General features: G+C 38.0%; 1 pseudogene; it reads right to left on the reverse strand.

The window, feature by feature from the left end:
* The window catches only part of LOC149248923 (tryptophan aminotransferase-related protein 3-like), a 33045-nt pseudogene extending 17895 nt beyond the window's left edge, over window positions 1-15150 (reverse strand).
* Window positions 15151-26044: the final 10894 nt, after the last annotated feature.

Below are 26044 nucleotides of genomic sequence, written 5' to 3' on the forward strand. Positions count from 1 at the left end.
TAAGATGAATAAAGTTGCCTTTAAAAGAGCCTAGGAAGACTGTAATTTAGTGGATAAGACAGGTTCAGAGTCAGTTTTGTTTTTTAAGAATAGATATATGTCCATAGTGCCTGAAAAGGTGGAACAATGTAAATTCGATTTCACAATGGAAATACTGAATATAAATATTAAAGACCTTTTTAAACTGGTTGTCACCAATGTGTCTGGACATTTGGCTGCTTCTACGCCAGCAAGTGCCCAGTTCAAACTTCAAATCCCTTTAATGAGGTGCACTAATCCACATCCTCAGGTTTGCTAGGGGAGCTATAGCTTGCACATTAAATAAAGCGACTTGTTTTTTCTAGCTTATTTTAAGCATTAGTCGGTGTCCTTGAATAATGAATGTAGTCCTTGTCAAAATTTTCTGTTTATCTTTCTTAATTCATCAGGGCTTGCATTAAGGTTATTGTCCTACTCTTCAATTGATAACCAAACGTGCATAAAAGTTTTAATTGAAAACCCAAAAGAGGCTCTTTTGTCAGTACCCTTTGTTGTCATTGCCTATATCCTACTGTTGTATATAGATTCAACTGAGATTTAAGTTCTGCTTTGGATTTGGCTTTTCAATTAAAATAGTTTTGATTTTATTTTTTCAATAAAATAATATTATTGATAATTATTGTAAATAATAATAGAAAATGATAATATGATTTTTCTCCATAAATTTTTCATGAAAGTAATAAATATCAAGAAATAATCAAAATTCTCTACATTAAAATTCCCATAGGCCTTAACTGTTTGAGCCTTGCTTCTGATACCATATGTAACAGCGCAAAATAAATATCTAATTAACTTATTAACATTAAATTTAAATAAGAGTGGCATTTACCTAGCCAAATAAACATGTAATTAATTAACTAAATTCAAATTTAATTAATAGTGCTTACCTATTTACCTTTACATGTTTACCTGTGGTAGAAGTAGGCTTACCACAACAAGGTTTTGGGGATGACTCTCCACCCAACCGTAGGCTCAATTGTGCAAATTCTTGCTACAACTGGCCACCCCCGAGCCCTCAATCAACGTACTACTGCCAATGACTCCTAAGTCTTAAAACACCATTCTCCCAAGAGAATGAAAGATAGAATCTCGGAATGATGGAATGCAGGAATGCTTCTCACCTTCCTCACCATCTATTAAATAGAACAACATTGGAAGGGGAACCACATGTACACACTCCATGTGTCTACATGCAATTTTCTTTTGATTTCTAGCTTTCTTGTTTTATTTCTTTACTTTTCTTTTGATTTTTAGCTTTCTTGTTTTATTTCCTTCTTTTTGATAGTTTTCTTGTTTTATTTCTATTTATTCTTATTTAGAGTTTTAGTATGGTTATTACTATTTTTATTTTTATTATTTTTATTTATTTTCCTGTATATATTTTTAATATCATTTATTATTTATGATTTATTATCTTTATTATTTTTATTATTTATTATTATTAATTATTATTTTTTCATTATGTATTATTTTATTATTTATTATTATATTATTATTTATTATTAAGGGGAGGGATATTACATCCAAGACTTCCTATTTAAGAACCACCAACCCTTTCTATAGGCAATAAAAATACAAAAACCAACCACCAAAATGTACATAGACAAAATCAATGATTACTCTTTATTGATCCGTGCACATCAGATAAAATATAATAATAATAGCTTTTCATATTGGTATTTTCCATCAAATCTACAGTGTTTGTATCTCGATCTCTGGATAAAAAATACCACACTATTTTATTAGTTCATATCTAGAATAAGAAATTCAACATTCCACTTGAATGTCGCAGTTGTATATCTTGCACCTTATGATAATCTCAAGAACCACCATTTAAAACATGTAGAAATTGCCCTCAATTATAGATCCACACTAGAACAAACCAAATCTATGTTGATACAACTTCTTCAAAAGCAAATTTCCTCTTCTTTTACAAATATTTGTCGAGAATGGAACTTCATGCAACAACAACAACACTAGATCTTCACAATTCTCCTTTGCATGCAACTATCGATAATCCACACACAAATCAAATATTCACACAAACAATAGATCAAACATCTATTAAACTAATTTATGTACAAATGATCATCATGGCTAAAATTGCATGATCTCAGCCCTTCTCGTGAGAGAGTCAGGGCTGAACCAACTCTGATACCATGTTAGGAATTTCAGAGGGAGAGGAGAGATATTGTGCACACAACAAATCACACACTATGATATCTTCATTGATCACCATAGTTACACATATATAGGACATAAATCTATGACTTTCACACTTCTAGATCATGACTACAACTCATACATAGAAAACAACAACTTCTATATTGGCGCTTGGGAACTCTCGATGACAACCCATGACAATACATGGAAGCATTACCTCGAATAAAGACTAAAAAAATTATACAAAATAACTAAATTATAGTTTATTTTAAATTATTATTATTAATTATAAAAATAATTAATATATTAGTTAAACGTATATATATTTTAAAAAGAATGTAACAATATTCTTAGCTATGGATATTTACTCGCATTTTACTATGGAAATTCTTAACTTATAAAGAGTCTTTGTTGCAATACAAGAGTCTTTGTTGCAATAACATGGGTCAATACCATCGCTTATCAATACCACATTTCCAATATGGAACATATTCATATGATATTTTCTTTAATTAATCAATTTGAGATAAATAAATTAAAAGTAAATAATGAATTTGGGCATAAATCCTAACCCTTAATCTGTGACTACTTAGAAGAATATTTCAATATATATTGTGGAGGTTAAATCTCTACCCTCCACCTAATAATTACAGATAATTAAATTAAAATTTTGGAAATCCTATATTGAAATAGACATGCCTATCAACAAAATTAAATAGGTGGTAAGCGTCCATAAGCACAAAGACACTTATATCACAACACATCTCAGATGACCAAGATTAAAAAATGAATGACATTTTTTTATATTAAACAAATCATTTAAGAGGGTAGAATTGACCAAATGACTTTTGAGATAGATTTTAACCTTTAATATCTTATTAATATTAAGAATATTTTAGAAAAATTGTTGGAGATTAGATCTATATCATCCACCTAATAATTATTAATAATTAAATCTAAATTTTTGGAAACCCTATTCCAAAATAGATACACCTATTAGCGTAACCTGGAATGGCATGGACAAATATGGGACAAATCAAGTAAAAAATGAATACGTGAGAAACCATCTCGAAAACAAAATCTTCTAATAAGGGAGCTTGGCACAACAGAGACCATTGCTTCCTAAGGTGGGAGGATTGATCCAAATGGGAAGTGGTATCCATCCATGGTATTTTCCTCTGGTATTGAATGATGTGAATCAAGGAGGAACTAGAAATACTATAAATATGGATTTCACCTTTCAAAAGGACATTCTTCCTTTATGATGTAGATGTAATTTTTTTTTCTTCCATTAATAAAGAGTAGGGGGTCACCTTATTCTCTTTATTTTAATTTTAAAGTCTTATGATGATATTTAACCTCCTTCCTCTTAGGACATGAATTAAGAAGGGGGATTAACCACAAATCCAACCATCTAAAGAAAATAAGGAGAAAAAAAGAAAAGAAAAAGAAATAAAATATTGAAATACCTGAGGCGGTACTTAAAGTGATAGCCAATGTAGTTGTGCAAAATTCCCTAGATGATATGGACCTAGATGATGCACATATTGTAGATAGCAGTAGTGTATATGGGAAATATCTAGACTCCATCGTGAAATAAGTAAAAATTATCCATTATGCTCTCCTTAAAGCTAAGCAAGTGTGATCTCAAGGCCCTTCAAGTACTATCTATATCTAGGTGTTCATACTCATTATTTTGAAAACCATTCCAAAACCACCAAACATGACAAGAAAAGAGGAAGGAAGACCAATAAGGAATTTCTTAAAAAATAAGTGAAGTATTGGTCAACTTTGGGTGAAACATGGTGATGATGGAGAAAATTCCCTTTGGTCAACCTAAATTTTAATGATGACCATCTCATCGAACATCATGGCCTCCATTGTAAAGGAAAATAGAGGGTCTTGAAGAAAAATGTCTAAAACGAATAACCAACAATACTCACTCTTTTAAAGACCCTCCCCAAGCCTCCATACATGACAAGAAAATGGAGACGAAGACCAATAAACGATTTCTCAAAGAATTAGGTAAAGAGTGGGTCAACTCTAGGAGGATCATTGTGATTATCGAGGCATTCTCCTTTAATAAACCCAATTTTAAGGAATACCATGTCATGGAACGTAATGTCATCAATTTTAATGGAAAGTAGAGGGTCTTGAAAGAAAATATATGAAAGGAACAACCAAAATTCTAATATTATAGGAATCCAAGTGCAACAGTGAGAAGGTGTTTACAAAAAATTATTCTTATGGACAAAGAGTTATTGTTCCACAAATATTTATGTTATATCTATCACATAGTAAGTGTAACCATTCATGAGATTTGTCTTAGGTCTATTACACAAATTTCTTCGTATACATGGAAATAAAAAATGGATAATTTGCATACCTTCAACCCTTCACTAGTTGATATCAACTCTAACTAGATCAACTAGGAAAGATCCTACTCCAACATCTAGAGAACTTACTATGGCTTCTTGTACATATATCCTTCACACATCAACACCAAAGTGATCAAATATATATTTGAAAGTGAAGATACATTAGTGCAAATAATAGTTTTAACTAGAATAACCAAGAACATTCATATCTAACATAAATCAGGGAATATAACATAGATATTGCAGAGAGAGCCTAATTAAATTTAAATTCAAATAAAGGAAACCATTTACAACATTACTTCTTGGGTGTAAGGATGAATCCTTCCTAGTTACATTGACCTCTTTTCCTCCTTGGATTTCTCACTATGATCAAACTCAGAGTATCAATGCAAGGATGCATTCATATGATATTACACCCATGTAAGGGTACTATAATCTTTCCATATGTCTCCCTCTCCTCTAAAAGTGTCCCATTGTATATGATTCTCATATACTTTAGAGGATGAATTTAGATACCTATGACTAAGAGGGCTAGTGTTAAACATAATAATTGGACCATTTCTAAATCATCTTATCCCCTATCAAATTGATCTTCTTGGAAACCATGAATGCTAGAAGTTTGATGCATCATTTCTCCTTAACTGAAGACAAAGGTGATAATGAGTGCTTCACCTCTTCTTGCTCACTAACTTAGTGACTCTGCACTCCCGTGTTGAGGATTTGGAGTGATATAGCATGAAAATATGTCTATGGTGATTTTCATAATGGCCTTTTATTTCTGTGAGCATGTCTTAGTGAGGAGGGTGAAATAATATTTGACTAGTTTAAATTCCATTGCTTAGAGGTGTAAAATCTTGAGGCCTTACCCACTTTTGATAGAGGAAATTTGATTTTTATTTCTATGATGGACTCTTGATTTATTGAATAACTTTTTCTTTCTTTCCTATTATTTGAGTCACCAAATTTTGGATTTTTTTCTTGTAGAGAATTTCCTCTTATTTTTGGTATTTCTTAGGGTACATAAAAGATCTACTTCATCGACTACTAATTATCTTAATTGTCCTTCTAGAATAATTTATTACTATAGTTAGCTCATGCAGTCCTATAACTCCTGCTTGGCTTGAAATATATCACCAAACTCTTCATTATTCCACTTATTTATCCTATCCCTTACATGGAAGGGGCTGAGATGTTGGTTCTTTCTGTGAATCATGGCCCTTCCTAAGTTTGAGGTTATATCTATGTTGAAATTGAGATTCCACTTATTCTGCAAAACGTCGAAGCTGAGGATCCCGAAAATCTTGTTCTAAATAATTAGAGGTATCTTGGTCATGCAACTCAAAGGTATTAATGGAGTTTACATTATGGTATTCCTCCTCTTTAGGATTCATCTGTTGACTAGTAGCATCATCATCGTATTCATCAACAAGGTTAGCATTGTTTCTCGAAGGAGGCTGGATGTGAGGCTCATTGGCCTTTCCCCCTTTGGAACATTTGTGGAGGGCATTGATAAGGGGCTTGCTTTCTAGGCGGAAAATTAGGATTCATTTTTTGCGTATTATGATGGAAGTTTGGTTGTGCAAGGGGGTTTGGAAGAGGTGGAGGTACTTCCCTATTTCCAACATTAAGGTGATGGATTTTATTAGTTAATGACTTAATAAGTTTTGACATTTCTTCAATTTTGTGATCCTAGGATGATGAGGTAGCAGGAAGTTGCGAAGATGTGTCAACCATATTTTTACCCTCGGATTGGATATCTCGAGAAGAACACTTCCCAGTAGAAATGGGTTTCATTCTCATGCACAAGCCTTAGATTGAGCATCAACTAGAGTAGTTGGCTCTCTTTCTGGCAAAGCACAAGGCGAGTCGTCATCAAGAGCCATGGAATAGGCCATGACTATGTTGGTGTCAGATGGTCACACAACAAAAGGTAAAAGGTTATAACATTTTGTAAACGTCTTATTAAAATCAATGCCTGGCTCATTAATTTTTAATTTTAAAGCCAAAAATTCTATGAGCCACGACTAGTTACTCTTTTTTACACCATATTGTTGTAAAAATAATTCAGTCAAGGTATGCATAGTATTGATACTATTTTGGGGAAGAGTTCTAATCCATTTATGGGCCTCCCCTTTGAAGCTCTTTACAAAAAGTCTCATACAAATATCATCATATTCAACACCTAAATTCTCACACTAGTCCTGAAATTTAACATATTCTTCAATGGTTCTCTCCCCTTCATTATCAAATTTAGGCAAATTTTTATCATATTTTGGGGAAACATTGTGATATTTCCCCTGCATATTGAGGGGACGATAGTGGGCATTCACCCACGCATTCATGGGAGGTGGAGAAGGAGCCGAAGAGGGTAAATATCGGTAAGTAGAAAGAGGTGGACTATTCCACAGAGTTGATGGGATATGTACAAATGAGTGGGTGGGCTGATAGGTTGATGATGAAGGTAAAGGTTCAGAACTTAAATGAGAAGAGGGAGAGGAAATATTTTTCGGTATCATTGGATTAGGTGACAATGAATGATTTTTCCCAAACTCGTCAAGGCATATCCTCCTATTGGCTATGGTAACCAACAATTTCGGGTCTTCTAAAGGAGAGTGACTAACCTCCAACGTAGACCTAGTTAACCTTTGGGGACTATCCAGATTGAAACTTAACCTATGTCACTAACAAGGAGCAAGGTATCAAACTAGTAATTTTACAATCATTTATTCACATATCACTTTAGTATCTTACAATTCAAGATGAAAGCTAGTAAACTAGCTTCTGTGATAAGAAATAGAATAAGTGTGACTGATAAGGTACCTGGGAAATGATAGACATGCAATTTTGTAGTAACTCAGATCCTTTATTATTGTCATCTTCGAGGAGCATTAAGGTTTGGTTGCACTTACTCGTCTTCTTGTGCTAACACTTCGCAATTTTGGTTTAGTTCTTGATAAGTTTGGGAATCCTACAAGGCAAGTTCATACAGACCATTTAATACATTGCATTGATCAACCAAACCAAAAATAAGATGTGGTTGAATAGGGTTAGAATTAGTCATCCAATATTTCTTGGATTAATCTCTCCCTGAAAACGATGCTAGAAGAATGTTGGGACTCAAATCATCCCCACATATAAACGACTCAAATACTCATTCACTGAGGATTGAGAAGTTCGCCTACTCTAGGTGCCAAAGGCTAACCTCTAGTGCACCAGAGGGGGTAACCTTGACATTAGTTATATAATTTTCAATAGGCAAAGATAATAAGGTTAGTTGTTGATAATTTCCTCATTGTATTGATTTTTTGGTATTAGCAGAAGAGAAAGTTCTAAAAGTAACATTTCCTAGAAGCTTTAACCCAAATGAAAAAAATGAAACCTAACAAATAAACTTCAAAATGGGATTATAACAAGCTAAATAAAAACTAAAAAAGGGAAAAAACATCAAAGGAATGAGATGCAAAATCATTCAAATATCATAAGAGATCATTGCCACATGTAAAAATGTCCCCCAAATTTCCATCCCAACTGTCTAAATACGACCATGTTCAGTAGTAAATTTTGAAAACATAACTTGCAGATATAAAATGGAAATTTATATATTTTGAAATGAAAACCACACAATATTTATAGAAGAACTGCAAGATGTAACATTGCAACAATCATAAGGATAAAAAAATAATTGTCATAAATCAAGAGACAAGTTGCTAAATTGAATGACAATCAAATGTTACCCATTTAATCATTCAGATCGATAGTATAATATAAAACACAAATTACTAAATGAAATATTTCTCTCAACGAGAACAAACCTCAAATCTAGATTTCTATCATTGTTACTTACACATAAACAAACACAACAAAACACCAAGGAAAGATTTCAGAAATGTAATAATAGATTGTGTAACATGTACAGGAAGTTTCACAAAACCAGAAATATCACTTCTATCAATCACCCCCCCGTACAGGAAATGGGGTCTTAAATACTTAGTTTGACATATAACTCATTAAATAACTGTATCAAGTGTAGCAAATTCGAATTTAAAATAAAATAACTCTTAAAATAAAAGCTAATGTGTCATGTCACCTTCGTGGTTTTGGAGTCTTGACTTTCTTCATTATGCCCATACATGAGAGAGCGTGGGCCCCGCACATCTTGCCTACTGGTCTCTGAGTTGTAATTAAAGGAATTTCACTCTAGTCTTTTGGTTGATCTGTTATAGAATGAATTGGTTGAAAAAGTTGAGTTGTTGAGGGGACCTACTCAATAATAAGATTTTGTTTCAAATAGTTCCTTAACTTAGCCATTTTGTACCATTCTGCTGCTGGAAACCGAGGCACATTTTTATACTTTGTTATAACCACTACCAATCGCAATCTAATTTGATAAGGCAATTTAGGAAGGCTTTGAATTTTTTTTTAATTCCAGCCAAGATGGAAAACTCTTTTCAAAGGCCATTTATAAATATAGTCGCTGAAATCACCTCTTCACCTTGTATAATCAAGAAACCAAGATCTTGTTCTATATTCTGTAATTTAATACAAAATTCTTCTTAATATATCACCCAATTATCTTTCCCCCAAAACGAGGGCACGCCAAACCATCCAAGGTAATTCCAATCCACTCTAATGGCATCTATTTCCTTATTGGCCTTCTCGAACTCCTCCCGCATAGCTTGCATTGTCACACACGTTATCTTAACATACAAAGAGAGTAAATACACTGATATTTGGTAGGCAAATCCAGCTCTTTCAAAGTATCATCCTCCAAAGTGTTGATAATATGAATGAGTGAATCAACATATTTCAATCTTTCATTAATATTTGAGGCTGCATTTTTTTCTTCCAAGTTTGTACTCTTAATAATACCCTTTTCACAGTGTGAAAGGATCTCAATGTAGGCTCGTACTATAGAGACTTTTTGTCTGATTTCCCTCCATATTTCCCCTTTCCCTAAATTAACACATTTTTACCTTTATGGGTAAGTTTTATCACTTCTTATAGGCCCTTAATCTCACCATGGAATTCCTTTAATACAGCTTGAATTTGTTGGATTTCTTCATTTTTTCAATTTACCAAATTTTCTTCTCTATACTCGGTTTTTTCCCTTTCGAATTGGGAAAGTTCTAGCTCTTGTTTCAACTGAGTTATCTTAATGTGTAGTATTTTTGACTCCTCTTTATCGGATGTTTGAGCATAGTTAAGGGCTCAATCCATTGAGGCCTTATATTCCATCAACATCTTAAGGTGTTGCTCCTCTTTTTCGCAGGATTTTGTTCTTAGTAGATCCATTTGTTTAAGAGTCTCTTGGCGCTCCTCCTCCTTGAGTCACAAGTCTATTTTCATCTCTCGGAGATGGGTTTAAGCCCCTTCCTTTGTTTCAAGTTCCAGAATCAAAACATGAGGGTCATGATCAGGTATTTTTAGAATAGCTTGTCAAGCTTTGATCTCCTTTTCCTCTTCTTCTAGCAACTTCTTAATGGGCCTAGTGTCTTTAGAATGTTCAGACTGTCATATTATTATTTTTTATAATTATTTTATCCAATTTATTTTTGTCTTCAAGGCCATAGGTGCCACTTGCAACTGATCAGAAACCTTCTCAAACATAACTTGCATTTTTCTATTTCTTGCATGTGCATCCAACAATATTTGTGCCACAATTTCACCCATGTGTCATTGAAGATAGATAACATCCATATCGGACACCTTCCCCAAGTTAATAGCTAGGGAAGAATTTCATGATCCCAACACTTCTTGGTTTTCCCTGATTTCTGGCTAAACAACTATGAGATTCAAAATATTCACTTCAAAGTTACTGGCAAAAATAAGTGGGGTCCACCTACAGAAGATGCTCCTTTAAGTGTTGGAATCTTTGTGAACTAAGATTATTCTGATAATACAACCAACTCCACATTGATCTCTATTATCTATTCCCCTTTAGTAAAAACATGTTTAATGTCAAGGACTTGCGCCCCTGAATACTTTGGCCTTATGTCATTGATAACTTGTTGCATTTCTTTATCCAGATGCTCTACATCTCGTTCAAAGATGTCAATGTCAATGTCGTCTTCCTTCTCCTTTACCCATTACGTCGTTTCTGATGGAGTTATAGTTTCTTCTTTTCTTTTCGCTGTAGTGGCTAGGGTGACAGGGACTGCGTCGACTTCCTGCATCTTTTTTCAGTATGTCCAAGAGTAACTTTAGTTGTTATCTCATATTTTATAGGTGCAGGTGGCACCGTCTCTGTCATATCATCCATAGGTATCAAAAATTCGCCACCTTTTCTTCTTTGATTCTATTCTCATGAGAATATGCTGACAACAGTGCCTATTCCTTTAATATTGATATGATCCCCAAACAATTGTAATGTTAGCGACTATCCTACAGGAATCCAAAATACAACATTTCCTTTTCCAAGATATCTATAGAATTTTTATTTTTGGAAATTAGAGGTGAGATTGCATACAAATAATTAACTAATGCTCCTTTCTTCTTAGAACAAAATGTAACTCATTCACAATTATTTTTTTCCTAAGAACCTCATAAGAAACAATAAGGGTGATACATACTTGGGTAGCTGAAAGGGCTGCTTTTCAAAACCATATAAGCGAATCAAAGTAAAATTAGGGTATAGAAACCAACTTCTTATACTCTACTCTTCAGTAAGCCTCAATATTTTCCTTTTCTCCTCTGAAATTCTATCTACCATTTCTTATGTTATTTTAATCTTTAAAGGATAAGAAAACAAATCCATATATTGGGAATAAGAGTGAGGAATACGCTCGGGATAAATTACATCAGACAACTTGTAAATTTCCTTCTCTTTATTATCAATATATCTAATACACATGAGGAGCTTTGTAGATAGGAAATAGTGAGGGTAATTGAAGAGAACTAGATGAATTAAATAGGTACAATGTTGACAAGAACTAAATAAGATGGTAGTAGATAGGTCAAAAATAAGGGCTCGGGTTAGATACTTAGAAAATTTATTGTCTGACGGTCTGGATGGAGGGTGAGGAGTAATATGGCTAGAAATATGGATTCATCCATTTTAGCATCGTCCACTAATCCGAAAATAATGAAAAAGAGAGAATTGAGTGTCTCAAAGAAAGGTTTCAAAGCCTGGGTTGTTATGGGAAATTGCAATTTAAGCTCTGGAATAGGATTCCGAAGAAATCTTTTCATGAATTCTAGTTTATCGTCTTCTTCCAAAGTGATAAATTCTTGGTTTAACCCCTCAATAGTTATGTCAATTCCTTGGGTAGGAATACCTAACATCTTCTTTTATTTTCAGGAAGAATTTTTGGCTGGATTGGAAGAAAAATACTTGTTGTTCCGGATCATAATGCGTACCAAGCAACTGAATGGAATCAAAGTCGAAGTGAATAGAAGGGAGGATGGTGCCTAAGATTCTGGACTTCAAAAGGCACATATCCTCATTTGGTACTCTGATAAAAGAAGTCAAATTCCTTTTCAGAGTAAGGATATCAGTAATACAAAATTTAGTATCTTGAACTGCATCTAGCTCATTTATTAGAGCTTCCTTACTCGAAGACTCAGACATTATGAATTTCTATAACTAAATTACCAGTGCAGCATAGAAAAGTAAGAGAGAGTAACTTACCTTGTCAATGGAAAGGAAATATGCAAACTGCACCCGCTTAGAAATTGGCATTTTCCATTAACAGGTCCTAGGAGTGACATGCAGAAGTAAAGACAAAAAGAACAAATCATATAGAGTTGGTGGGATTAAGGTTAAATCATGGTTACAAATTTAATTAATGCATGAAACAGATGTCACACAGAGATTGGTGGGACGTTGCCCAAGGACACGGGCCCCGTTGATCGGGCATGGGAGCATGATTAAAATTTGCGGAGGTAAGAACTCGACAACCGTTGATGATCGAGGATCAGATGGTTAATATGGTATCGGGTTGGTGGAGTGGGTTACCTTCTGAGCATTTCCTAACTCGATATGAAACGTGGACCTTCAGAAAAATTTTATTTCTATAAGTGTGATCCATCAGGTGTTGATTCTACCTTTAACTCCTGCACATATTTGAATGCAACAAGGAGTACCGGGAAAGCCACCTGGCATCTAACGATAGACGAAAGAGAAAGTTGACTGGACTTTATGCTCATTGGGATTTTTAATAAGGTTAAACCTCTGTCATGAATAATTTCGACGTGTGCTCTTTATTTTCGATCTCATAAGGAGGTAAATCGACCGCTCATATATGGGACTGTGTTAGCATATTTCCTGATTTCATTAAACTCAAAAGGGATTATAATTGATTAAAGCTATAAAAAATTTCCCTTAAAGTTTCGAAAGAGGGAATTAGGGGCATAACACGTCCTCCATACCATACCTTGGTCCATGAGAGAAGACCCTCATGGACAGTCACAGGACTTTCACCAGGTTGGATTTATTTCTTTTTTTGGCTGTAGTTTATCTAGTTATAAGTTTTGGAAAATTTGGGTTGAATTTCTCACAATTTTATAAATATAATTTGAGTTTTAAATTCTCTACAATCTAGTGTCTTGATCTTTTAGGTTGTTTAATCATATATACCAAATAAAAAACTCATAATCATGATTTGACCAAAATTATTTTAAAAATTTCAATCACAATGCCTTCTTTTCAATCCATCCCTTTTTTTACAAATGGACTTGTCTAACCAGGCAAAATTTTGCCCAGGCTAATTTTTTTTGGGAATCCAACAATTTTTTATATTTACTTCTAGGTGTTGAGTGTTGGTCATCAGTTTGGGAGAAGGCTTTCATGTCATCTAGATAGATGAATATGAAACAATATTTCTCATTAGCAAAAGAAGTATCCATCCCCCTCTACAAGGTAGTCCCAACATTCATTAACCCAAAGAGCATATTTTGGTACATGAATGTTCCCCATGGGGTGGTAAAGAAATTCTTACGCATGTAATACTTCTAGAAAACAATCTAGGTATACCCATGTTGGCTTTGTGGGTCCTGTCCCATGTTCAGATTTAGTTGCGCCAAACAAATCCCAACATTACTGGTCCTTTCGGCATCTATCGGCGGAACGCGGATTGATGTATCACCCGAAGCAGTATGGATGGAAGCTAGAACCAAGTTTCCGCACCCAGAGATCAACGTGATGTCGTTTTGTGCCATAGATATGCCATCGTGCATGTCAATAAGCCCTTATGTCTTATCAATGTAACTTTCTTTGATCAGCCTTCAAACCTCTGCAAAGGTCTACGACTGGCTTCTGTCGACCCTGAACAGGCAAATTAGCTACTTATGTGCATCATAGATTACTCTTAACCCAATATTTACTCAGATCTAATTAAGTGTTCGATATTATTAACATACAAAGATATAATATTTGCGTAAGCACTTAATGTCAATTGCATTCAAAGAATAATATAGATCCAGTAATGTCGCGCATCAATACATCATTATTTCACAAAACCATCATTTATCACATCATAAAGCACATTCATTCGTAACAGAAGTAAAGAGATAAAACACGGGAATTTATATAATAATATTCTTTTATTGATATTGAGTTAAGTTTACAGACTCAAGACTTCCTTGCACACTCAGCTGCAAGGGTCCGCACACTCAACTGCAGACTCTACTCTAGGCCTCTCCACACTCAGCTTCAGAGCCTTTCTTCTACCTTCTGTGCTAACTTAGACTCCTTCTGTCATACCCATAGACAATTTCTATTCTTCTATTATTATTATTCCTTAGACTCTCTAAGTCACACCTATTTATACAATCCCATGGTCCGCAGACCATGGGTAGATCTTCAAAAATCGGACTTAACTTACATAAAGGAGGGTAAAAACCATTTTTGACTCTTTACTTAACTCCATGCTCTGCAACCACAATTTGTGGAGACCTTCCATATTTTTACATAAAACTTGGGTTTTTTCCCAAAAATTGACCCAGGGGACGCCATCCCAACAGGCCCCAAACACAAAGATCATGACTCACCCTTGAGTCACTCTGCTGGCATGGAGATCTTGCTGTGAAGATCCCCTAGCTCTACTTGTGCAACTGTTACTATAGCCGCACTCTGCGTGGATGCCTACTTGATTTGTTCTACCGACTGCTCTATGGCTAGTCCTTCAATAGCTCGCTTGATCTGTTGCGGCGTACTCTACAAGTTCGCCACATTTTCCTGTATGTTAGATGAGACTATGCAGGCTTCATCCAACCAAGGCCCCAACCTGGCCTTAAGGACTACCTCTTTCTTCAGCACCACTTCCACCAATGTAAGGAGATGCTTAGCCACCTATAGCATGGTGAGGTGTTGTGTTGTAGCAACGGTGCGCACTGTCGCCCTTACTTCATCGTATTGCTGATGGAGCTCACGGACCTCTGTATTTAATACCTGCAGGGTGGGATCTTCCTGCAGGGTCGTTACTACTTCCATGGCCTGCTCAAACATTCTGGTGTAGTCCACAACTACGGCGTCCACCGTAGCAACTCCATCCTTAATAGAAGCTTCACATTGTTCCCTAACCTCTAACAGGGTTGAAGGTTGTGGCTTCAGCTCGAGTTCAGTGATTCTCATATTCAGCTAAAACTGAACTTTGGCCACCTCTTCCTTGGCATCAGGCATGCCCACTGCAGGCTTTCTGATCTTGGCCTCCAATGGTGTTTCCTCTAGTATGAGCAGCTCCGACACTATCCTCCATGCTTCTGTGATTACGGCCGCTATCTGGGCACTTTGTGACTACATTATTTCTTTTTCTTTTAGAGCCTCCATATTTCGATGAACATATGCTCATTTTTCACATGTTATTCACTTATTAAACTAAGGGCACACTGCTCCCACGACCTTAGCTCCACTGTCACACGTGACTTCAGCATGTGAAGGTATTCGTTGGGAAGTGCTGCGAGGTTGAGGCCAATATTCTTTAGAGAATTCGTGATGAACTTGTCATCAACCGCTTCCCTGCTCAATGAGCCTTCTAATAGCACGACTGCTCAGAGATCCAATGATCTGACCATCTCTAATACCTCACTAGTCCCGGGTGCCAAGTTCATTGGTGTAGCGCTTACCTGCCCTACGTCGACCTGGATCCTGGTGGTATGGATCTGCAACTCGTGTAGATCCTTTTAGATAGTACTTAGTGCCTGTTGTTGCTGTTGTTCGAACTGCTACAATAGTTGCATTGTGGTATCACGAACCTTATCTCTAATATCGTTGATATCACCTTCCGTTAGTATGATTAGATCCAGTGATGGCTTTGTCACTTTTGACTTCTTCTGGGGTCCCTCCTTCTATTAATCCTTGTACATTTTTACCTAGAAGGGATTGCTTTGTCCTTCCTCACCACCACTGCCCTACTCTGACTGCTCCTCTTCCTCTGTCTGGGGTGAAGGGGACTTCCCACTCATCTCAGAGTTGCACTTTTCTTGTTCGGCCTGCTGCTTCGCAGCGCACTCCTTTTCTAGTCAGGCCTTCTCCTTGGCCTCTTTCCTTTGCTTATTAGCCAACTGCTGGATCGCCTGCTTCACTGCTTCCTTCTTTTTCTTCTCCGAGGATTTGCTGGTGCCTACTGCCAGATCAGACGAAGAATGCCAATATTTCAGCCAACACTTGATAGTTTCCTAGATGGCATCATCTGTGGAAAGGTAAGGTAGATCAAAACATTTCTGTTGTGAATCCTTCCGCACCCGGATGTACACGTGATGGAAGTCAGATTTAAACTCTGCATACTCTGATATTTTTTCGAACATAGTTGGAGATGACCGTGGCTTTTGGTTGATGGACATGCGCAAGATCACCTCCATCAAAACACAGAAAATTTTGGTCTCCATGACCCACATGGCATCCTTTGTGGCCCAAAGGGAAGTAAACTGGGCAGCCTCCGGCAATCCTTTCTCCAGGGGAGGAAACTGACTATCCTCCTGTTGTTCCCAAGTGACTAACACAATGGAGAGCAATAACCACATGTAGTGGAAGGTTTTTCTCTCGTCCTGAGCCTCACGACAATTGGCAAGGAACTCTCTACAGAGGTAGTGCAACCAATTGAACTGAATGCCCTCCACGCACTGTGCATCCAATGAAATTACGGGCGTCCAAACCTTGTCCGCGCAACATTTTCTCATGACCTTTCCAACTAAGATTTGTGTAGAAATTTTCACCATGAGGTCGGTGATAGATGTGATGGAGTACCCGCTTGGATTTTTAACTGGCTTGAAATTTTCCTTCATCTTCTCTTCCAGGTCGTGCTCAACCATATTTTAGCCAAACTCCTTGGTTGAATTCAAGCCTGAGTGCGGTAATAGCATGATCCAATGGATCAACATATATTTAATCGGGATCAATGTGCTCAGCCACAAACATCCATCATGCACCAAGGTCAACAACTGCTTGATACAAATGAGGTTGATGTTGGAGCAGTGGTAGTGGGGCACCCACAATAGGTTCAACAACCCCGACTGATTCACTACGCGAATCCACTCGACTAGCTCCAACGCTGTGACACTAGATTCCTTGTAATATACCCTCTTCATATAATTCTTCATAATAAGGAGGGGGAACCTCTCATGGTCCATGAAATCCCAGTCTTCCAGCTTTAAATGGGGCACCCGCGCCAGGCACAGTCCTTCAAATGTGATGCCTTCCGGTAGTAGTGGCATATTTAGGAGAAATTTTCCTACATCTAGGTCCTTAGTTATCTTCACATTTCCCTTACGTGGAGGGATATAATACAGAAACTTAGAGATAGGCTCCACGCCCTCGGCATCTATATCCTCCATGCCCTATTTGGCCTCCAAATTGACCACTTTCCCCTTATCCTTTGTCAGCTGCTTATCTTTCTTCTGCACTTGGGTAGCCGAGTGCTTCCTCAGTGACTCGCGCACAGACATTGGCCTCTTCTACTTGTCTATTTTGGGCTTGGGGGATTCTCTCACTAGTGTAGGCTTCGACCAAGGTGACCTCGGTGCCGTAGGCACAGCAGCTGAAGTCTCCATGCTCACAACCTTTGGAGAAGCTCCCTTAGAGGTGACAATTCCTCCAGTGGTTGCAGTTCCACCTAGTCCGGACATCGTGCTAGGAATAAACCACAAGTTATCCTCGGATAATTTATCAAATACAAAGCTAGCAACTAAATATGTGAAAACCTAAGGATTCATAAACAATGGACAACACAACACAAAAATTCTAAGGATGCGAAGTGTTCTTTGCTGGATGGCCACGCGTAATTTATAGGAGAATTTGAATTCAAATTCAACCTTTATCCACAAAATCCGTCCATAAATGCTAATTTGGCGATAGATATCCAAATATTTCAGCCTTAAATGCCTTAAATGTCACCCCCCATCTCCTCTTAACCATCTCCTCATTGTCAAATCGTGAATAATGACTGTAACAGTCATTTTTTGGCTATGTTGTATGGTACATCCCTCTGTAGCACAACTCCCTTTGTGCCTCTTCGAGGACTGTGGGATCTCCCTTTTTCGCATAACGCCCCTATCGCATAGCTCCACCAACTGGGAAGTGTAGTTTATAGTCCTGCGCTTCCTCGCAACTGCTTGGAGCACTAAGACTATGCTACCGTCATGTAGTCATTAGGCTAGATCCCTTGTGTATTGCTCCAATAGGCTTCCATTTACCCTTCCCAGAAATGGTTCTCCATTCAAATTCGCATGCTGAACTGCACCACCATCTGTAATGCATTTGACAACATATGGCCGCAGCCAGTGCATATGAAACTTCCTTGGAAACTTAGCAAACTTAGTGTCATATAATAAAACCAAGTCATTTACCTTGAAGGTGCGCAACTTGATGTGTCAGTCATGCCAAGATTCTTCGCATTCCTTCTAAAGCAGCTGATGGAATCTAGCCAAAAGCCTATCTTCTTCGAACTCCATTAGCTACACGAGCCATTCTTATAAGGCTCTGTGGTCCGCCATTCCTGTGAAAGCCGCTATGCGTAGACTAGGCATGATATACTCCATAAGAATTATAGCTTCGACGCCATAGACCAACCTAAAAGTTGTCAGACCTATGAGATTTTTGTAAGTAGTCCTATATGCCCATAATATTGTTGGTACATGCACATCCCGATCATTCCCCTGCACATTGCAAACCTTCATCAGCACATTCTCCAATATCTTATTAAAAGCCTCATCCATTCCATTGGCCTGAGGATGATATGGCATACTCTTCTGATGCTAAACTTGGAACTCTTCTATCAGTGCATTGATCGTCTCATTGAGAAAATGTGTACCGTAATCACTTATCAATACCTTTGGGAAACCAATCCTCATCAACACATATTCAAAGAAAAACTTTGTTACAGTTGCCCATGTACAGTCCTTCATAAGATGTGCCTCCTCCTATTTGGTCAAATACTCTGTAGCGGTGATGATATAACGTGCACCAGTTTTCTTGCCTGGCTGTTGAATTGGTCCTACAAAATCAATTGCCCATTTCTCAAATGGTTGCAATGACACATGCCGATTCAGTGGCAGCTTCCTTTGCGATGGCCTGCCCATCCTCTGACATGCATCACATGCCCTACAATATGCTTTAGAATCCTTATGAAGCGTCGCCCACCACAACCCAGCACACAAAACCTTATGCGTTGTTGTTTTCCCTACATAATGTCCTCCCGTAGCTCCTCCATGAGCTTAATAGAGGATAATATTTAGTTCAAAATAGGGCACATATCGTCGAACTATCTCATCCAATCCCATATTATATAAATGGCCTACAATTACTGAGAAATCTGCCACGCGCACTACCAACTCTTTCTACTGCTGACTTGTGTCCCCTTCTGGAGCTGTTCCTGTGGTCAAAAAATGGATAATATCAGTGAAGTGGTTATCTACTACATGCAACGTGAAGAGCTACGTGTCAAGCAACCCTTCCTCCAAATTAGTAGGGTCCTCTCCTATCTCAATGCATGACAGATGGTCAGGTCCTGCATTCAACCTTCCTAGCTTCACAATTACCTCAAAATCATATTCTTGGAATAACAACAACCACCGGCATATTCCCCCCCCCCCAACACAAGTTTATTGACTAGGTACTTCAAGGCGAAGTGGTCTGTGCAAATCTTGAAATACCCACCCAACAGATAGTGCCTGAACTTTTGGAGCACATACACCATAGCCAATCCTTCATGCTCTATCGTCGAATAATTCTTTTCAGCCTTTGACAAATTTCTACTCACAAATGCTATAGGATGATCCAGTTCTCCTTTTCCATCCTACGCCAGTACTACTCCCAACGCAATACACGAGGCATCAACGTGCACATGGAATTATTTCTTCCAGACTGGGAAGACCAAGATTGGCACGGTAACATTTTCTCCTCCAAAACATCCATATTGCGCTGACATTCTTCATAACAATAGAATGTAGCATCCTTCTTTAACAACTTTTCCATGGGTGCGGTAATTTGAGCATAAGCCTTGATGAACTTTCGATAACATCCGGTATGGCCCAGCGTTGGTGTAGTTGTTTAACACGTCTCGGGGCCTCCAAATTGATTATTACCACGATCTTGGCAGGGACCGCCATAAGTCCTTGCCTACATACCACATGAACTAGCAAAATCCCAAAGGGGACACAAAAAAAGTACTTCTTCAGGTTCAGCACAATCTGATACCTTTGGCACGTATCCAACATTAAGGACACAGTGTCTACATGGCACTTTACTAGCCTAAAAACTGTCCAGACATCGAAATAGACCTCCAAGAATTTGTGAATGAACTCTTTGAATGTCGCGATGACTATGCGAGAGAATATTGACAACACATTCTTCAGTCCAAACAACATTAATGTATACTGGAAACAACCCCAATTAGTCACGAAGGTTTTCTTACTCCTATCCTCTAGCACGATCTTAATCTGATGGTACCTAGAGAACCCATCAATGAATGAGTAGGCCTCCATCCCTCCAACATTATCTAGTACTTTATCTATGAACAATGTTGGAAAAGGATCATGGACAGAGGCATCGTTAAGATTTCTAAGATCTACACAAATCCTTATTTTTTGCTTCTGCTTCTTTTCCTGAACTACCCTTGGGCTCACCCAATTAGATTCCTCCACTAGTTCAATAATACCTTCTTTAAGAATCTTGTCCAACTCCAAGAGGATCTTTTCCTTGTATTTGGGATTAAGGTGATAGGGCCTCTGCTTAACAGGCTTCGCGTCTAGTTTTAGAGCTATTTTCATCACTCCCAAATTGCCTATGATGCATTTCAAGTCCGAAAATTTTGTAGGGAACAAATCCTGATATTCACAGAGAAACTCAACAACTTTATCTACTATAGAATCATCCCAGCACTACCCAATCTTTGCAAACTTCAGCTCCACCTCTATGCCAATGTTTACTTGCCTAGTTTTCAATGGTGCGGTGATGTCTAGGTTCTCTATCTACAGTCCCTCTGCCTCGCAGTGGACTTCTATTTCAGGAATGTTAATCTCCCTTGGATTCGCATCCTCTCTTTCAGTAGTCACATTATAGCACTCTAGCACATGGCGCAACTAGGTGCTCCAATCTGGTTGAATCAATTCCAATGGATCTTGCAGGATTTGGAAGATCGCTACCTTAACCTCCTGTAGTGCCTCATAAATGCTTTCAAACCCATCTTCAAATTTGAATGTCCTCACGAACCCTTCTCCTAATACATCCCATTCAACAGTGCCATGTTGGAGCTTCATCTCCAAATACCAGTTCATAGGGATTACATCTAGAGTGTGATAGAATAAATGCACCCATTCTTGTTGCGGCTCCATTCCATATACTTTATTCCATTTAGCGAAGTGATCCCACAGATCATGCCTCCCCTCATACTTCTCAGTTACTTGTACTTTAGGCCAACCAAACCGCATTCTCATCATTCTTCTATAATTGCACCACTCATCCAAGCTGTCTTTGTGCATACCCCACCACCAAGCAGACGTAACGCACAGTGCCCAGTCCAACGCCTAAAAACTGTAATCCTTTGGAACTTCTCTTTCAAAAGAATCCAAGAATTTATCCATGTCAGTCAAACCATCATAATAAGGAAAATTTCTTACCTCCAATGACACACAATGTAGCGATTTTGTCATCATGTTCTAGTGCAGTGTGGATACTTCATGCATCTTGCTTTGCCAATGTTCCAATTCTTCATCTGAATTTGAGGTACAAGAAATTTCACGGTCCTATGCAATTCGTCCATTGACTGTTAGGTTAACCCAATCTTGGTCTTGCGATGTGATTTTATAGATCTGATCCAGATCATCATCACTCTCCACATAGTCATGGACCGGTTCGGTATAGCACAATCCTTCTACAGGGTCCAATGGTACTACAACGTGAAGCAATTTCCTTTAAAATGACATTTTCTGCTTCTTCAAATTGATGAACCCATTCATATTGATAGCCCAATCAATTCCTAGGAGCACAAGGTATGGATTGCTATCATCAACAATCTCTATTACTTCAAAATAAGCCAGCATGGTTGCACCTTCTATATCTATGGTAACCCCTTGCAATCACCCCATAGGAATAATCCTATGCTTGTCCACCATCCTCAGTTGAATCAGAGACCACTACAGCGTAGGTCTCCCCATCCTCTCCTAGGTTTACTTAGGAAATACATTTTCATCAGACCCAAAATCTAGAATAACTTAGTCCATCTCATAGTCTCCTATTTTCATGGTAATCATCATCTCGCGCCCTATTCTTTCCTTATGCTTACTGATACTTCTAACTACGCGGGGTCCATCAAAAGAATTATCCTTACCGGAACATTTTTTGATCAACTCTTGTAGCCCTTTTACAACCTTGCTGTCGCGTAATAGTTTCATACAAGTCTCCAAGAATGTGGTAAGCACAAAGGGGTCAACCTCTGTAGGCATGATGGTATCTAACAGTTTGTTCCGACTTCTTGAGGTAGAGGCCTTCGCAAATGTTTTCTTCATTTCCATGGACGTTTCCTTTGCACATTCCAGATCAAACCCAACCTCCTTTTTTGGAGCCTTGTAGACCCATCCACCTTCTTCAGGTTGCTTTCCCTTATCATCATCAGTCGAGATCTCGCTTCACAGTACAATTTTCACATTCGGGTCCCCTTCGCGGGGCTCGACCCTCATCATATATAAGTTCTGGGTAGGATGTGGAGGTTGCGCCTTCTTCTCCTGCATCTTAGCCATCAACACAAGACATTCTTCGATTGTGTGGTCAAACTGAGTGTAGTATTGACATGATGGGCGTGTCTGATTTGTACACTCCCATGCGTAGTGTGGTGGAGTTCCACAATTGTAACAAATGACTTGTCCCCGACCCCTATCAGGTCCTCCTCCACCTCGACCTCGTCCGAGCCCCTAATATCCTCCACTCGTTCCCCCAGCACCCTAACCTAGAGGCTAATTTTCTACTTGCATTTGATACGTAGGCGTCCTCTCCATCATTAATTCATAGCTCCGACAGTGGCACTCATCATCGCCTACTAACTTGCAGAAATCATAGGACAATTGTTATGGTGTCTGTACAAACTTTTGCAGAAAATGACAATTGTTTATTACATGTTTTCCCTCCACTTGACAAATAGCGGACCATAGCGCGGGCCCCACACTTGGTCCTACTAGAGGTTCCTGTCTTAGGCATGTAGGCCTCCCCCTAGTCATGTAATTCGTGAAGATAGGGTAGTGATCTTTATCATGCTCCTGATTTTTACACTTGAGACACCAAACTTCATCGCGTACCTCTAATATAGATGCTTTTTCCTTTTTCAAGCTCTACAACTCCAAGCAAAGGTTATACAACTTCGCGTGAATCTTTTGAACCTCCAAAGAAGCATCCTGAATAGGAGTTTCATGCAATCTCATCACAATTTCCAGGGCTTCCACCTGAGTTCCTATCCTTTGTTGTGATAAAGAAACACTTTGGTGGGGTAGGAGCAAGGCTACAAGCCATTCGTGGCACTGACTATCTGTGAGATTCATATTAGCTTTGCGGATTTGGCACTTCAATCTTTGATCTAATTCCCACTGCGTTTCATCGGGCCTCATCATGATTTCCTTGAATCCAATTACTAATCGCTATTTAGAATTAGGCTTACGAATTCTTTGTTCAGAGTAGTTTGAGTGTCTACTAATGATGCCAACAGGTTATCGATGCAGTACTTAATGTACCATGTCAGCGCACAATCCTACAAAGAGGTAACCAATTTCACCATTTTTATATTATCATCAGTAATTTTTTGTTTTGTCCATACAACCTTTGCAACAAACCAAAACTAATCCAGATCCTCACTTCCTAAGCCCTTGAAAACCAACAAATTCATTGTATTCGACACATTGACCAATGGTGGAGGTGGTGGTGGTATGGGTGAAGGTGTATGTTGTGGAGGTGAATGTGGAGGTGGTGTGGGCGGAGGAGGTATCTGTGGAAAACTTTGCCATTTCATCTGGACAGCTCTCGATGGTGAAGCTTGGGCTACCCCCTCATCGTCACTTGAAGGAGGTCCAATCAATGGACTATATTCAGGACCTATTCTTCCTTGATTTCTAAAGCTTCATCCACTTCACATAGATCCAAACATCAAGGTAATGGCATAACCATTTTTTCACAAAAGATCATCTTAATCCAAGTACTCAAAGATCTTAAATACTTACCTCATGGTCCCTTGAAGAGGTGTCGCTCTGCTTCATTGTAACTGACTGAGGTATCAACCAAAAACTCTGTAAAAAATCCTCCAATGACTCGATCAAGCTAGTGATCAACTGCGTGTGTGATCTTACCTTTAGAAGCTTCCAACCTCTGCACTAGCCTCGGGGTCCATACTATTGGACCGTCAAGCCTCCACCTTCCTTGGTCATTTGCCAATTTAGCGATCCACTCGTATAGTTAAATCGGGAAGGTGCAGAAGAAAATTTCGTGTATTTCTATGTATAAATATCTATCGAACCCCTGTTCTTACGTCAAGCTTGAATTTCTATTTTCTTGCACCATGAATTTTTGCATCTTTCTATCCAACCACTTTTCAATTTCCTTCTTGCTCAAATTCCAGTGATGCGACATCACACATCTCTTTATGCAGATCCCGGTCTCGACAATGGAACCATTTGTGGGCTTAGTGGGTCCTAACCTAGGTTTAGAGTTATTTGCACCAAACAAATCCCTACGCTACTATCCCTTTCAGCATCAATCCGCAAAGCGCGGACTGAAGTCTCACCCGAAGCAGTATGGGGTGACGCTGGAACCAAGTTTCCACACCCAGAGATCAACGTAATATCATTTTGTGCCCTAGATCTGCTTGATAAGCCCTTATGGCTTATCAATGCAACTTCCCTTAATCAAACTCTAGACCTCTGCGAAGGTCTATGACTGGCTTTTGCAGACCCTGAACAAGTGAATTAGCTACTTACACACATCACAGATTACTCTTAACCCAGTATTTACTAAGATTGACTTAAGTGTTCAATATTCTTAACATATAATGATATAATCTTCGCATAATAACTTAACATCAATTGTGTTTAGATAATAATATAGAACTAGTAAAGTCGCGCTTCAATACATCATTATTTCACAAAACCATCATTTATCACATCATAAAGCACATTCATTTGTAATATAATTAAAGAGATAAAACACAATAATTTCTAGAATAATATTCTTTTATTGACATTCAGTTAAGCTTACAGACTCAAGACTTCACTACGAACTCAGCTACAGGGGTCCACGCACTCATTTGCAGACTCTACTATAGGCCTCTCTGCACTCAACTGCAGAACCTTTCTTCTACCTTCTTCGCTAACTTAGACTCCTACTTTCATACCCATAGACAACTTCTATTCTTCTATTATTATTATTATGCCTTAGAATCTCTAAGACACACCTGTTTTTACACTTCGATGGTCAGACCATGGGTAGATCTTCAAAAAGTTTTATTTAACTTACATAAAAGAGGGTAAAAAACATTTTTGACTCTTTACTTTACTACATGCTTCGCGACCACAGTTTGCGGATACTTTCCATCTTTTTACATAAAACTTGGGCTTTTGCCCCAAAAATTGACCCAGGGGACCCCATCCCAACAACCCAAAAAATCTATCCATCATGGAAATACGAGTTTCTCCCACTACCCATTGTAGGATGGCATCCATCTTGGGAAGAGGATAGTTGTCTTTGAGTGAGGCTCGATTAAGGTTTCTGAAATATATGAATAGCCTAATTTTGCCATTTTTTTCCCTAATGGGGACCAAATTAGCTACCTGCGTGGAATAATGCAATGGAATGATTATCTTGTTATCTAATAGATTTTTAATTTCTTTCTCAATGGGAGGAAGTAAACGGGGGTTGATGTGTCTAATATTTTGTCTAAATGGTTTAACCCCTTCTTTTAAAGGGATATAGTGTTATATGATACTCTGTTCGTATGCTTTGAGGTCATCATAAGACCAGGCAAAGACATCAGTATATTTGGACAAAATTTTGACATATC

The sequence above is a fragment of the Pinus tabuliformis genome, chromosome 7, assembly GCF_031772625.1.
Source record: "Pinus tabuliformis cultivar Carrire ecotype Pingquan chromosome 7, CPIR1, whole genome shotgun sequence".
Classification (NCBI taxonomy): Eukaryota; Viridiplantae; Streptophyta; class Pinopsida; order Pinales; family Pinaceae; genus Pinus; species Pinus tabuliformis.